The 13,653-nt window shown below is 46.4% G+C and overlaps 1 protein-coding gene across 3 annotated transcripts in view; it reads left to right on the forward strand.

Moving 5' to 3' along the window:
• The window catches only part of LOC119650994 (glycoprotein-N-acetylgalactosamine 3-beta-galactosyltransferase 1-like), a 43,112-nt gene that overhangs the window by 3,425 nt on the left and 26,034 nt on the right, over positions 1-13,653 (forward strand). For all 3 annotated transcript variants that reach the window (XM_038054267.1, XM_038054266.1, XM_038054270.1), the window contains exon 2: positions 5,037-5,167. The gene's annotated coding sequence lies outside the window, so the exon portion shown is untranslated. The remainder of the gene's footprint in view (positions 1-5,036; positions 5,168-13,653) is intronic.

The following is a 13,653-nucleotide window of genomic DNA, read 5'->3' on the forward strand; positions in this document are numbered from 1 at the left end:
TCTGAACTAACAGCTCCAAGGTTTCACCAAAAGATTCCGTCCAGGAGCCTTTCAAATTTCTAAAAAATAATTTTACTGAGCCTTGGAGATTTGCTGGTGCTTTCAATGTTCCGACAATAGTCCAATCAGGACCGTCTCTTGGCAGTCTTGATGGCCGACTTGTATTTCTTCAGGCAGTCCTTGCATGGCTGCCAATATTTGTGTCTGTAGCACATGTTGAGGATCTCCCTGATCAACTTCCCGAGGCTGGGCAGGTCTTCATTCCACCACAGTGGCTGGCTTGGTGTATTCAGCAAGGTACGAGACTTTAAAGTCAGTATCAAACAACTTTTCTAGAGCCCAATCCTACCAATTTGTGCACTGAAGAGTTTGTTTTTGATAACTTGAACAAATTTCCTCCAGTCGATCCCCCTGGGGTATCTTAAAGGTTTGGAGGCCTCTGTGCAGAGATATAGACTGAAAAGTATCGAACTATGATCTCAGAACCATCCCTGGTCAGACACTCCCCAGTTCTCCACCGTAGGAATCCCATTGTCGGTTAGTAGGGTGATATCAAGGACCTCTTTCCAACCGTCATAGTTCTCCGAGCTGAGAAAATGAAAGGTTGGTGTAATGCCCCTGTTACATACCGTTAGATTTATATTAATTATTAAAATAAAGAAATACTCACCTCTTTCGTTGATTTCCGAGTTGTCCCAAAGCGAATGCCTTGAATTGGGGTCGCAACCTATTAACAGGTTGGCTTTCTTTGGTGCTATAGTGGTGGTCAAAGTTGTAGTTCTTCTGACGGAGTTCATCGGCTGTGAGCCATGTAAGGCGAGGAAATATACACGTTCTTTGCCCCCGCCTGTTTCAGTTTGAGCACGGCTAGGTCGCTGGAACTCAGGTTCGAGCACAGAAAAGGTTCGGTAACCTCCCCGTCGGACCGTCAATCCTCATTTCCTTCAATAGCTCGTTGGCGGCGTCCACCGGATCCAGGTCGTTGTCTGGTTTTGCGGAGCGGAGCACTTTCACCTTTGCATCCCCGACTCCGAACCGCACTTTACCTTTACCCTCCCAGGCGTGGCTGATCTTAGCGACGCACGAACTGAGAAAGAAAACACTTAAAGTCTTAAGAGGTCGTAAGAGGCGACTAAATAGAAATTTATGGGCTAACAACCTGCAAATTTCGAAAATGTTCTACTATCGAAAAGTGAAGAAGGACTGAGCTTTGGCTATCAAAAATAGAGTATAGTAGGTGGTAGCCTTGTAAATTTCTGCTGTTTCCACATGCCTCGTCACGTTGCACATTGTTCGAAAGAAGAGCTTGCCATAAGCTATGTTGGGTTTCAATTGTCCGACACCTTGCGAGTAACGATTGATCACTTGCGATCACTGGTCCTTGGAATTTTGAGCGCGAATAAATGCATATATCGGCACGTTTGTCTATGAGGAACCGGGTTCTTGTATTTTTGTCGAACATAAACAGGCGGCTTCAAGATGATGAAACGGGGCCGTTTGTCACAACCCGATGGCATTTCCCAAAGTCCATGGGATTCCTGTTTGACCGTGTATAGTTCCATTCGCAGCGCTGCAAGCTGATTTAATAATTGCTGGACGATCTTCGCTACTGAAGGCGAGGATTTTTTTCGCCATATTTGACGGAAGTGTGCCGTAGACCTTATCAGCTACGTCTGCTGCAGTTTGTAGTGGCTGATCCATCGTCGCCATAATCGACTGAAGAGCAGCCGACAGGCATCTTAACCATCGACTTCTCATCAGCGGCTCCAGAATTATTGTACCGCAGAGAGACGGCGGAGGAACTGGGAGGCCTTCTCATTACCCATATATGAGTTCTCCATGTGCTGTATCATTTTCTCCTTCTGGCTGGCACACAACCGCTTTATTAATTCCTCGCGTAAGCGGTTATATGAACTGTCTGTCTCGTATTCTGCAATTATATCGCGGACTTCGGTGAAATGTCGCAATGGCTGCATAGCAATAACTTGTAAATATTGCTGTTGTAGGTCTTTTATGTTATACCTCACAAAACTTGCCTCCACGATTTTAAATCAAATCTCTGGGTCACGAGGATTGAGGTCTGGAAAACATGGTACACAATTTACCGCGGTGGGAGTGATACTCTTGTCTGCGTTTTGTTTAAAACAATAGCAATTGACACCAAATTTCATGGAAAGGTAGGAAATGTGAACGCTCACGCATACAGTGAGTTACATCCTTCTATGTCGAATTTAAGGGGAATCTCCATACATGCAAAACGGGGGTGTACATTTTTTTTCACCAAATATAATCATGTGGGGTATCAAATGAATCACCCGAAAGTGGATATTCTCAAGCAATATATGCATATCCCAGGTGCTGGGTACAAATGGAACAAATGCACAGCCAAATGTCTTTATAAAAGAAATACAAAAAACCTTTCAAAACTTCCCGACTTGTCTTTTCATGGTGGTGTCCACCAAGTGAGAACTGTGAGTAGACGGCACCTTCTGCCGAGTATTGTCCATACTCAGAGACGGGCTTCTGTTCAAAATATGAGGCATTTCACACGAAAGATAAGGTGGAACGCTTATTTAAAAAAATTTCTTGACTTTCACCATTTTTACCGATTTAATAAAAACTATAAACAATGGTACATTCAGATTTAAGCATTGTCTAAGGTCCTCTTATTAATACCAAATAGTAAAAAACCATCAAACTATATTTCGATTTTTGTCCTTTGACACCTCGCACACGAAGCATTCACATTTGCGGATGCACGACTTACCTAGAGCCTCTACTGAACTAAGGAAACGGTACTTGACCTGTACAGTGCGACTCTACGCTTGAGGCTCGAAGAGCTCTGTGCGCGATGTGGACATAACACAGCTTCCATGATACTCCTACTGGGCTGAGAACACATCATCATCATCAACGTCGCAACAACCGGTATCCGGTCTAGGCCTGCCTTAGTAAGGAACTCCAAACATCCCGGTTTTGCGCCGAGGTCTACCAATTCGATATCCCTAAAAGCTGTCTGGGGTCCTGGCCTACGCCGCTCCATCTTAGGCAGGGTCTGCCTCGTCTTCTTTTTCTACCACAGATATTGCCCTTATAGACTTTCTGGGCTGGATCATTCTCATCCATACGGATTAAGTGACCCGCCCACCGTAACCTATTGAACCGGATTTTATCCACAACCGGACGGTCATGGTATCGGTCATAGATTTCGTCATTGTGTAGGCTACGGAATCGTCCATCGTCATGTACAGGGCCAAAAATTCTTCGGAGGATTCTTCTCTCGAATGCGGCCAAGAATTCTTCTTGCTAAGAACCCAAGTCTCCGAGGAATATATGAGGACTGGCAAGATCATTGTCTTGTACAGTAAGAGCTTTGACCCTATGGTGAGACGTTTCGAGCGGAACAGTTTTCGTAAGCTGAAATAGGCTCTGTTGGCTGACAACAACCGTGCGCGGATTTCATCGTCGTAGGTGTTATCGGTTGTGATTTTCGACCCTAGATAGGAGAAATTATCAACGGTCCCAAAGTTGACCAATGCGGTTTGATGTTGTTGGTTGGTTGGTTTTCGGTGCTGACGCTGCCACCATATACTTTGTCTTGCCTTCATTGATGTGCAACTCGAGATCTCGCGATGATCACCGCCTGCTCGATCTGGATGGAGGCAGTTTGAACGTCTCGGGTGGTTTTTCCCACGATGTCGATATCGTCAGCATAGGCCCGTTGTTGGGTAGACTTAAAGAGGATCGTACCTCTTGCATTTACCTTCGGATCACTTTCACAAAGGCCAGGTTAAAGAGGACGCATGATAGGGCAGCCCCTTGTCGTAGACCGTTGTTGAACATTCGACATCAACAACGAGAGTGATCCTGTTGCTTTTATCTGGCCTCGCACATTGGTCAGGGTCAGCCTAGTCAGTCTTATTAATTTCATCGGGATACCGAATTCTCTCATGGCCGTGTACAGTTTTACCCTGGCTATGCTATCATAGGCGGCTTTAAAGTCGATGAATAGATGGTGCAACTGTTGTCCATATTCCAATAGTTTTTCCATCGCTTGCCGCAGAGAGAAAATTTGATCTGTCGCTGATTTGCCTGGAGTGGAGCCTCTTTGGTATGGACCAATGATGTTCTGAGCGTATGGGGCTATCCGGCCTAGCAAGATACAGGAGAATATCTTATAGATGGTACTCAGCAACGTGATACCTCTATAATTGCTGCACTGTGTGATATCTCCCTTTTTATGTATAAGACAGATAATGCCTTGTTGCCAATCGTCGGGCATTGATTCGCTGTCCCATACCTTGAGCAAAAGTTGATGAACCACTTCGTGTAACTGGTCGCCTCCATATTTAACCAATTCGGCTGTAATTTCATTGGATCCTGGCGACTTATGATTTTTTAGCCGATGATTTGCACGAACTGTCTCCTCAACTGGCTGAGAACACATGCGCCAAGAATTTTTCTTAGTCATGTGAACCCGAAGGGCTACTACGATTACCATGGTATCAGATAACCGCTGCTGAGACTTCACGGCCGAAGCCACTTCTCCGACCAAGTCCTTGAAACATTCGCCTACTACATTACGACCAGAAAGTTAATGTGAATACATCGTTTCTTGGAGGCACCACGTTCTTCTTGGGCACTTGGGTTACTGCTCTTCCTACCTTTGAGTATCCTCCAGAAGTCACAGAGAGATATCGGTCTAGAAGGACGACCGAAGAAAATTGGTGAATATGTTTGTTGAAGTGCCATCAGGGTTGAGATCGGTCATGAGTGATTCCCTTCTGGAACGCCTAGTCAACTGAGGATTAGCTTTCATAGGTGAAGCTTAAGAGTGTTTGTTAGTTTATGAACGAATTCATACCGCCAAATAAATGCATTTTTTTCAATCAAGGGAAGAAGCTATTGTGCTTGTTTTCCGAGCAAGATATTGTTCTCAGGATTGGGGAATCGAACGGCCATACTAAATAATAAAAATGATTTCTTCTCTCAACAAAAATGTCCATCATATTAATCCTTTTTTTCTTCCATTTCAGATATTATTTCTAAACAGCAAATAACAAAAATAAACCAAAGATGACGGGCTAGTCAACGCCACAAAACTAACTCGCGCCAATTCGAACAAAGTCTCTCTATTTCTTGCCATATACCTTTGGATCATCCTCCTGTAAGTTATTATTGTTTGTTTTATTTTTATTTTTAACAGTTCAACAAACAAATATTTATTACTAAATATATAAGAAAATATTCTCAGTTCCATTACGAAATATGCGAAAGGTTATCGATCTGTATGACCTGGAGATATTCAATCAGTTGCAGTGAAAACGCTTTAGAAATGGACCACTTCAATGGCCCCCTAAAAACAAAAGTTTAGATTGTGCAACTTGGATGCACATCATTGAGAGCATGCTCCAGTGAAACAGTTGGAGTGTTTAATGACATAGTGCAAAAGTTGATTGATACTCACCAGACCATGTAATTTTTTGTGTTTAACATGCGTTGGCTTGTGGTGCTGAAGGTTTTTATAGTGACTACTGATATAGAACATCACTCCTTATCTAGATGATCTCTTTTCAGCGTAGTATAGTTATTGGTATCATATATATTTATGCTAACTACCCAGAACAGCTGAATAATTGATTATCAAGAAAACATGAGGCACTAAGGGTAATCTCATTTCTACTTTTTGGATATGAGTAGCAATTAAATTTCATTTTGTAATATTTGTAATCAATTTTGAAACTTTGTCAACTTTGAATCTACAAGTTTGTTCTTTTATTATATTGATCAATCTTGGGAACAAAGTAAACACATCTTCAAGCCAAAGTAATGCAAACACGAGGGAAGAATTGCACCCGTATTCTCTTACCAGTGATGGGTGCATATGCGACACCACCATGAACCGCAAGCGAATAAGGGCTTCGAATCCTTCAGAGCAAAAAAGATCGCTCTTGGGGAGTATTATACTTTTGAAGGACTTCAAAGTTCGAATATGTCCATATGTAGAATAGATCTCGTAACCTTGTCAATAGCAACCAAGGCTTCCGTGTAAGTCTTGGAATCCACAACAGAGCAAAGAAGACGATGACGGTGATCGAAATGGTTGCGCGTCAGGTTCTGATCTCATTACCCCGAGTACGAATCCCGGTCGTCATGGATCTTTTTATTCGTATTCATGTTGCTCCGCTTATCACTTGCACAGCATCAGGTGCGATGATAATGAAACTGAAGCACGGTCTCATTGAAACTTAGGACTGATTGGATGCCCTGTACTCTACATAAAGAGGGAACAGGAGTAATACAAATATAATCTGATGCAACAGCCTTTGTAGTGATGGCTCTTGGATTTGGACTTCTCTAATATTATTATTATGTATGTATATATTCACAAATTAATGTCGGGCATCGAAATTTCCATGAAAAAGGCCACCTTATCGTAAGCGCTCTAACCATCGAAGCTTCTGCTGAATACAGCATATGGTGCCATCAACCGCATTCAACACTTCTTGAGATTCGAGCATGTTCCGAATGATCGTCTCCACGGGTGGCCCCAAAAGAGGTTCAAGTTGTCTCCTCTCACTAGGAAAGTTCGGGCACACGAAGTGTATGTGCTCCGTGTCCTCGTATTCGTTTAGACATTCAGTACAGAATGGAGGATCGTCATGTCCAAAACGATGTAAATATCTGCGGAATCCGCCGTGCCCAGTCAGAAACTTAGTCAAGTGATACTGGATATCTCCATGGCTGCGCATTATCCAAAGCAGGATGTTGCGAATCACCATGTACGTCCACTTCTCCTTGTGAGAATTATCCCAACTTTCTGTTACACCCTGTGTGTACGCGTTCTCCCTTCCCGTCGTCGATCCTCGGCATTATGATCACTGCGTGCTTTCCAGTTGTACAATTTTCGAATCTCCTCAACCAAAATATCAATGAGGATAATTCCTGCGACTTGGAACGTTCAGATGATATACTAAGGATTATTGTCTCCTACACGCCTGACCAAGACAGGTCATTCAGGAAGTCATGGCCCCCCCGCCAGCCGGTTTTATAAGGGCGAAGGTCAACGGTGTCCATATTTACAGCTGCTACGCTCCTCTTAGTGAAACCTTAGTACACTATGAGGAGATGTTAGACAGTCTGGTGTCGGACGCTAGAGACCGCAGCCCTAAAATCATTGCGGGCGATTTCAACGCGTGGGCCCTGGAGTGGGGAAGCCGATCGACGAACACCAGAGGTCAAATTCTGTTGGAGTCATTTGCGGAGCTGGACATCGTGCTGGCCAACGTTGGATGCGTGCCCACCTTTCGAGGAAGAGGGTCGGGTTCGATCGTTGACCTGACATTTGTTAGCACTTCACTGGTGAGGGAGACGGCTTGGCAAGTGAGTGAGCACTACATCCACAGTGACCACCAGGCCATCTTCCTCCGCATTGGGAACCGGGGAAGCAGCCAACGACGCTCTGGAGGTGGAAAGGCTAAGGCGGTTGGCTGGTCTATCGGAGCTTTCGACGAGGAGACATTCCTGGCCGCATTGGAGGAAGCCCATGATCCAGATGGAACAGCGGTGGAAAGGGTCACACAGCTGTCTCAGCGTGTAAACGAAGCATGCGACGCTACGATGCCACGACGACGTTTGCACCACGGCAAGAGGCCAAACTACTGGTGGAACACGGAGATCGCTGCCTTGAGATCCTCTTGTCTCCGAGCGAGAAGACTTTCTCACAGGACAAGGGGAGCACCAGGAGCGTGAGGAGGAATACAGGGATCTGCGAAGCAACCTTAAGAAGGCCATTCGGAGAAGCAAGCGGGAATGCTATCAGAAGCTCTGCATGGAGGCTAATACGAATCCGTGGGGTACAGCCTACCAAGTTGTAATGAAGAAGATCCGCGGGCGAAAATCACCTCAGGTAACATGCCCACAGCTCTTGTTGCAAATAATTACAACTCTTTTCCCGCAGCAGGAGGAGGACGAAAGAGAACCCCAACTGGCAGCTCAGCAGGACGTCTTCTCGATCCCTGATGTTACCGAAGAGGAACTTTGGGAAATCTGCAGACGTATTGGGGACAACAGGGCTTTGAAGGTGACGGTCAAGGCCAGACCAAGGTGGTTCGCAAGCACATTCGAATCGTGCATGGCGGAAGGAGTGTTTCCCGCCCAGTGGAAGAGGCAGAAGCTGGTGTTGCTACCGAAGCCCCGAAAACCACCCGGCGTGCCCTCTTCATATCGCCCTATTTGTCTCTTAGACACCATGGGGAAGATGTTGGAGAGGGTGATATACAACAGGCTGCTCCCGTTTATCGAGCTTGCTGGTGATCTTTCAGAGCGGCAATATGGGTTTCGGCGAGCCCGTTCTACGGTCGATGCAGTAGCAAAAGTCGTGGAATTGGCTCGAAATGCAATGGCTATGGGCAAATGCTGTGCTCTGGTGACGCTGGACGTCAAAAATGCTTTTAAGTCAGCCAACTGGGGCTGGATTAAGGGCGCTTTAGCCAAAATGGGTGTTCCTAGCTACTTGGCTCGGCTCATCGAGAGTTACTTTTCGGACAGACTTCTCTGGTACGAGATGGACGACGGGCCGAAGGAGTACATTGTGACAGCAGGTGTGCCTCAAGGTTCTGTATTGGGATCGCTGCTGTGGAACATAATGTACGACGGAGTGCTTGGCCTTCGCGTGCCGGACTAGACAACGCTGATTGGTTTTGCGGACGACTTGGCGGTGGTTGCAATTGTAAAGCATCCCGAGGACGTGGAGCTTTATGCAAATGAAGCCATTGATACCATCAAGTCATAGTAACGAATGGCCAAGCTGGACCTGGCGGACGAAAAGACGGAGGCGGTCCTCATTACCAACCGTAGGAAGAACAACATGGTTACCATCCAGGTTGGTAATCGTGAGGTCGTCTCAAAATCGGTTGTCAAATACCAGAGGGTAATGATCGATGCCAAGCTGAGTTTCAAGGAATACTTGGATTATGCGCGAGAGAAGGCAGCAAATGCCAGCTCATCCCTTGCAAGGATGATGCCTAACGTGGGAGGGCCGAAGTATAGTCGCAGGCTTCTCATCGCGGGAGTGGTGAGGTCGATCCTGCTATACGCGGCCCGTCTGGGCAGGAGCGTTGAACCACGCTGTCAACCGGAGGAAGATATGTTCAGCATACCGGCCAATTCCGCTAAGGGTGTGCAGCGTATTTAGGACGGCGTCGACGGAGGCAGTGTGTGTTATCGCAGGAATGATCATTATAGATCTTCTAGCGAGCGAGGCACACTGGCTCTACGAAAAACGGAAGGCAAATCCAGCCGAGGTGAATGCGGATTTCCGAAAAGCCATCAGGAGAGAGTTGTGTGGCAAGTGGCAACAACGATGGGATAACTCCGACAAGGGCAGGTGGACCCATACATTGATCCCGTGTATCGAGAAATGGGTCAACCGAAAGCACGGAGAATTGAATTACCACCTGACACAGTTCCTTACGGGCCACGGTGGCTATAGGAAGTACTTGCATCGCTTCGAGTTGGACGAGTCTCCCAACTGTCCTGAATGCGGTGCTACACTCGAGCACCCGGAGCATTGTTCCATTGTCCCAGATTTCTGCAGCAGAAAAGGTGGTTGAGCAGCATCTTAGGGGCGGACATCGAGCCCTCCAAGCTGGTGGAAGAGATGTTGAAGTCGGAGGAAAACTGGATGCCGGTAAATGAGGCAGTAGCCGTGGTGCAGACAAAACTCCTGGAATTGGATCGAGCTCGGAAGATGGCGCGACGGAGACGTGACATGGACGAGCTGGTATAGCGAACCAGAGCCTCCCCCGCGAAGTAATACTTCACGGTGGTCCCGCGGGGAGGGGCGGAAGAGTGGGGGTGGTTTTAGTGGGTGTGAATCCCACACACTGCTGCAACCTGGCGCAACGGCCTTTGCCCAAACTGATGCTGGTGTGTACAGACAGACAGATGAGCACATTCTTGCTAGCAACAGCCTTCTGCTTTCTCGACCACGTACCTCAAGTGTTCCTTGCAGGTCCATCGATAACCCAACATAACACCGTGGTATTAGATGAAAGACTTAGACATGCGCTCATAAAAAAACTTAGAACTCCTTTTAGCTTGCAACTGCTGATTAGTACAGTATCAGATTTGTATTCCACTCTAGTCCATATGATACCCAATGCAACCCAACCAAACCAATGTATCATATGCCCAGACAATATCCTCTAGGTGTTTGTCTACTACAACAATGGTAATGCCGTCCGCAAAGCACAGCGCATGGTCATACATCACGCTCCAGAGTAATGAGCCCAGCATCGATCCTTGAGGTATTCTGGCGGTTAACAAATAATCAACTGGGCCTACATCGGTTTCATAGAGCAGCTTTCTATTCACGGAATAGTCCTTGATGATTACGTGGCCACATTTAGTTGGCTTAGGGATCTTATCATACGCTGCCATTGTGCTAAGTGGAAAGCGCTCCTCATATAGAGGGTAATGATAGTACATTATTTTTTAATACGGCCCTCCGAACTTATACATGGAATTGCTTCCTCTGCCAGTTTGACCACTCCGTTGATCGGCCAACGTGAAAACCATACTCCTGGAATTGGAATATAAGCGTGTGTTAGGCATGCGCGATATATATTCCAAATATGTAGACCCAGGGCATCCATTCCCTTTACTACTACCGCAGGAATGATGCCATCAGCAAGTTCGGAGACTTGTATCTATGGAACGAGTTAAATGCCCATTTTACTCGCTCCAGAGATACTACTTTGCATGACAGATTCCAGTCTCTCGGTTGAGGGCTGTATGAACCTATTGGCCCCGAGACTAGATTTTGGATGCTGCCTGGGAAGTGTACTTCAAGCAAATGGTTTGCCGTTTCTTCATCGGTTTCTGTGTACCTCCCGTTCTGTAAACGTAAATAACCCAATTTCTGGCTACGTTATTTAACCAGAATCCGCTTCAGCTGTGAGGTTGCTCCAAGAGACTTAGTCTTTTTGCGAAGAGACGTTCACATGGATGCGAGACGAGACATGGAGCGTCTCCATGATGATCGTTTATCCTTATGTTCTTCTTTAGAGCCTTCGGCGCCTTTTTATAGCGATTCCAGCAAGCCCCTGAATCACAATTCAGGGGACGATTGAGGAGCATCCTTGCCGTTCTCCTCTGTTTTGCCACATCCGAATTCCATCATGGTGTTTTACCTTCTTTGACATTTTGAGTGGACAGCTTTCTTCGAAAGTTTCTCTTATGCTAGTTGTGATCATCTGGGTTGTCTTCTCAATTCCAGCAATGGATTTGATGCACTTCCCAGGGATCGTGACTCGGGCGCTCAATTCTATTTGATACATCACCCAATCTGTCTTCCTCGGATTCCGAAATGGAGTGGGTGGATCCATGCCCATTACAAAATCAGTGCGTCTGTGATCCGAGAGTGTGATATCATTTGATACTCTCCACTCTCTGATCAGAGCTGTGATGTCAAGAGATGCCACCGTGATGTCGATGACCTCTCGCCTGATCACGTTGAAGAACGATACTCCAGTAGTCTCGATCCTCTTTCATTGATGTTCGAACTTCCCCAGCATATGTGGTGAGCGTTGACATCACATCCTGCTATTGCCCCCATTCCTCTACTTTTGGCATATTGGATAGCTCTGATGAATGTTCCACTGGGAACGTCTTCTGCGTCATAGGGGAAATATGCAGAGCACCATAGTATCTCTTTATCTCCCTGTTGACTTTTTATGGTTAGCTTAGCCGATGTGGTGTCACCATCATATAGGTCGTTAACCAAATTAGCCTGGAAGTCTTTTAAGACTACCATGCAGGAGCGGGGTCGATCGCTTCCATTGGCATACAACAGGTCGGCATTTTGGAAGTTTAGGCCCATGACTACTGCACTAGCAACCCAGGGTTCTTGTTTGAGGTATATAAATGTCTTGCAGCTATTGATCCGACGACTGATAAGTGCAGTCGAGGCTTTACAATGCTGCAAATTTATTTGGGAAATGTGGCACCTCAGTTAGGTTTCAGATGAAGATGCCGAGCGTTGTACGTCCCCTTCAATGGTTTTAGGAGCCGGCACTTGTAACGTAACGGCCCCTAGCCCGTAGTAGAGCCGATTTTTTCCGAACCTTCTTAACATCGGGTTTGGGAACGCCGATAGTAAGAAAAGTTCCCGGCCTATCGGCTCTTTCTCCTGTTTTGCTGCCTAGCAGCAACCAGGCTGAAGTGTTGAGGTTATTCTGTACACCAAGTTGTTCCAGAACCCTAGCACCATTCCGCTCTTCTTCTGGAAGCCAGATGAAGCACTTTTTGAACGATGGAAGCTCAGAACCACTTTTCACACATCGTTAAGGGAGGAGCAGTACTGCCTGAGCCACTCGTTCGTGTCTTCGTCGGCAAAGTTTATCCGTAACATTTTACAGTATACACTCAAAGCGAAGCTTAATGCCTTGCGAGGATGCAGTCCTCCTCCTCTTAAGCTGTTCGCACTGCTCAGTTTCGTAACCGGATGGATTAGAGTCGTCATACAGGACCCATCCATCGGCTTCGATAGCAAATGAAGGCCTAGTCGTTGCCGGCCGAGCCCTCTTTGTTGCCTTTTGTGTCGAAGAGTTAGGATCGTCCTAGGACCGCTGTTGCTTCGGTTTCTCCTTAGCGGCAGGTGCCCCGAATGAGCCTTTCTCCTCAACCTTGGCACAGCTTTTGGGTTGTGCGTTGCCTGGAGGCGGTTTGCCCGAAGGCGGTTTGACCGAAGGCTGTTTGCTGTCCGTGGACAGGTGCTTATCCATGGGCAAGACTTTAGCCTCACCAGGTGGCGCCGATTGGAGCCTGGGGTCAGGAGTGCTGACAGAAGGGGCCTGCTTCGGCTCGTTCGTTGAGGACTGGGTCCCAATCAGATTGGTTCCCACCTGAATCTATATCGACGAGCTTAGGGTTACCCCTTCACTCGTGGTTGGATCGCCACGATCGAGGTTCAATTGTGTTTGCCTAACAGGTTTACGTTTTTGTTTTTTTTTTTTTTATTTTTTCATAATTGGGTGCCATGGCCTCAGTTTTATCGGGGCAAAATTGGTCGATCTCGACAGAGCCCCTTTTTGCCGAGACAAGGCTAGTTGAACCTGGTGGTCGCCTGGTACCCAGAGTTCATCGTTTACGGCCACATCTAATCCCTATGACCATTCGGCCCTCGGCACAGTAGTCACACCTTGGCTTGAACTTTTGAGTACCACTTGGCTTCAGGTGTCACTTCCTCTTTTCGGGAGGATCTTCCTTATTGAGCTCCCTCACCACGACAAGATAGGTAATCGTCGAAGGAGCCACAATTAATCCAAATACTTATTCGGGGTCGTTCGCAGTTCAAGACAGTTGTTCCTTTGTAGCTTCTGAAGTGTTTGACAGCCGATCCTCGTTTCTTTTAGGTCATTTTTATGGACAACTTGACACCCTACTATGGCTCTGTATTTGACATCCTACTATGGCTCTGTACCATTTGCTAAGAAATACATCTGAGGTTTCAGCTCTCCATTTACTGCACTTTTAACCGAAGTATCTTTTATGGATGTTAGACACTTGTTAGTTCCTCGGAAGGTTCTAAATTCGTAATCGTTTGCTTGACTACACGCCGATGATCATCTGTGCTGTGATGGTACAGCA

Source organism: Hermetia illucens, chromosome 3 (genome assembly GCF_905115235.1).
Source record: "Hermetia illucens chromosome 3, iHerIll2.2.curated.20191125, whole genome shotgun sequence".
In the NCBI taxonomy this organism is placed as follows: domain Eukaryota; kingdom Metazoa; phylum Arthropoda; class Insecta; order Diptera; family Stratiomyidae; genus Hermetia; species Hermetia illucens.